Source organism: Empidonax traillii, unplaced genomic scaffold (genome assembly GCF_003031625.1).
Source record: "Empidonax traillii isolate 1590-97213 ecotype Southwest subspecies unplaced genomic scaffold, ASM303162v1 scaffold359:size565994, whole genome shotgun sequence".
Classification (NCBI taxonomy): domain Eukaryota; kingdom Metazoa; phylum Chordata; class Aves; order Passeriformes; family Tyrannidae; genus Empidonax; species Empidonax traillii.
Window position 1 is genome coordinate 485439 of NW_020955552.1, and position 3166 is coordinate 488604.

The following is a 3166-nucleotide window of genomic DNA, read 5'->3' on the forward strand; positions in this document are numbered from 1 at the left end:
GGAAGGGAAGGGAAGGGAAGGGAAGGGAAGGGAAGGGAAGGGAAGGGAAAACATTTGGACAATGCTCTCTAGTATGATTCTTGGGACTCTCATGTGCAGGGCCAGGATGATACTTGTGGGTCCTTCCAACTCAGAATATTTGATGATTCCATGATTCAATTATTCTACAATAAAGCAAATAACAGAAATTACACTGGTTTATATTATTGCAGTTCAATTTGCTGAGAAAGACAAAGAGTTTTTCACAAGATCTGCACAGTCGAAACTGTTTATGTACATTAGACCTGAGGGGAAAATCACAAACTTCATCACTTAAGTCAGTGATCAGCACATTTTTCTTTCATCAGAACAGTTCGGTTCCTTACCAGTTAGACCTCATTCACCAAAGTCTGCTTTTTATACAAGCTTACAGACATTCAGCAGGGAGCTCTGACTTGATGGTTTTCAATGCAGGCCTTTTCACAGGCTGGCAGAGCAGCAGAGAAGCAATTAGTCACAATTTGTTGCACAGAATAACACAGTGTTATTAAATAAAACCGAGCCATAGCTAACATCCCACAGCAAACACAGCGTATGTTCTGTTTTGTCACTTACTCAGGGGACTGGGCAAGGCAATCTGAGCAAGGAGTAGGACAAAGCAAATTAATTGAGGAAACAAGGATCAACAACAAGAAGTAGGGTAAGGTGGATTCATCCACAGGGGAAGCACATTGTCCTATCCCAGCAAATCATAAGTAGTGGTTGCCGTAGTGTTCAGAACCTGCCTATCTATGTAAAAATAACAAACCCACACTTGAGATTTCTGGCTATGTCTGCTCAATATCATGTAGTAGCACCTTAAGCATCCAAACTGGTCCAGAGTTTGCATGATGATTCCTACTTACAGTGCTACATCTGTATTTTCTTAATTTAAAGGAAAATGCAGCATCAGGAACTTAACCCCCTTCTCATTTTCCTGACAAACATTCCCTACATACTCTCTACAGCTTCATTTTCTCTCTAGATTCATGAATACTGAATTGCTTCCTGAAACCTGTGACCTGCCTGAGAATTGTGGGCATGAAATGAGTTCCTAGATTCTCAGCCAACCCAAAATGGTAATGCCTGCAGTCACTAGAGGCTGCCGAGCTTCAAGAATCTGAGACTTTCTGGCCAAGGTTTTGGAAATACAGACTCCAATCTTTCAGCAATTAGTTGGGGGTTATTGTGACTTTATTTTGAACAACAGCCATGAAAATACTGCTCTTCAGCCCAACCAAAATCACAGTTTCTGTGGCTGAACTCTAAAATTATTTATTTTCTGTCCACAAAATGGAAACACAATGATTAGTGGCATTTCATAGCACTAGTGGTTGCCACATTTCTTTCTAAAATGAGATAACCACTATTATTAATACAGAAAATATTGTGTAAAACTAATAAGTTCCAGGAGTTAAAATACATTGCTAATTATCTGAGAAGAAAAACATCTAATATCAAAGTCTGTACTAATATTGAAGTTCTAAGACACCTTGTGAAACTCACTTAGGGGGAGAGTGCTGAATCACACTGATTGTGACATAGCCACTTGCTCACAGGAGTGTTGACAAGAAATGCAAAGTATCTTCTATGGAACTATCCAAACAAGGCTTTAAGATACCTGGAGAAAATACTGAGTCTATTCCCTACCTCAAAGTTAACTGTATCATAGTGTCTCTGTTATTATCTGTGTGATTTCCTCTTGGAAACCTGCAGTAATTACCTTTGTTCATATTCCTTTTTAATTAAATAATGAAACCCACATGCTTTGCAATGAATTGCCACAGATTAAAAAATCTGATCTTCTATAACAAAAACATTTTGCACAACAGTTCTATAGTATTTTTATCTTCTTCAATTGGTGCTATATGTTCCATAACATAGAAACCATTTTACTCATGTTGCAGGCAGTGCAAAAACTGTAGTGCAAAGGATTTGATGCTACCTGAGTTATTTAAAAAGTTAACGTAGTGTTGAATAAATACAGAATTAATCAGTACCACATTTTAAAAACACTCCAAATATTGTTAGCATCTTTCTCTCTTTTAGTAGGAAATTAGCTCATAGTTTAGTTTCAAGGCAATTCTGTTATTCACTGAGAAATATTTTTACATCTTATGAGAAATAAGAAACTGTATGCACAATTTTCTCTGCAGAAAAATAATTATGCAGAGTGGAGCATGGCCCTTGACAGAGGCATTTACATGCATAAGATTTCATCTTGATGTTCCAGCTGCAGACCTTCTCTGAGCAAACGTGTCTCTGGGACTAAGTGCACATATCCAGCAGGAAACAGATTACAGACTCCAAACAGGTTATATTCATGAAATAAGACATTTGAGAGTTCAAAGACCTGAAATGTATGTTTGTACCCTCTTCCTGGGTGCATGTTATCAAAAACAGCAGAAAGGATGGAACTTAACTAAGCATCTCTGTCCCTCCTGTAGACTAAAATTGTATTAAATGCTTAAACTAACTCCATTTATGCAGCTTGATTCTGCACCCTGCCAGCTCTTATATTTGTGTGTATCATTTTTAGCTTCTTTACACAAATTTCTTTTCATTCAAAAGCTTGTATCATTTAATGAGCAGTATCAATTAACATAAAGGGGTTTTGCAGTAATGAGATATTTCTTGCCAGTAAGTTACTATTGCTGAATCATTTGTCTGTTGTCAGTTTTTGTTTCTGCTTAGTTTGGTTCTAATGTTCTGCCATTCATTAGTTGGAGGCCGGGGTTCCAGCAGCTATAAAGACAGAGCACACAGGGAAAAAAGTGTCTCCTGAACAGAGAAGGACTCTGCAAAAAAACAGACAAACAAACAAATGAAAAACAAACAAACAAACAAACAAAAGCCCACACCACTTGGAAATAAGATATTATATCTATTATTTGACTCTTTCATTTCACAAAGAACTGGACCAACCCATTACTTTACTGTTGTACTAAATAATATGGTCACAAATAAAATCCTTAGATTTTATCGTGTTCAATGTATCACTAAGTTGAAAGGAACAAAGAAGATGCTTCTGCTACTTATTGACTTCTGATAGTTCTGCTTGACATAGAATCAAGAAACAAGTACTGGATGAAGACCAGGGGACAGATGCTGTACACTGCAAACTGAAAAACAAACATTACTCAGAGAC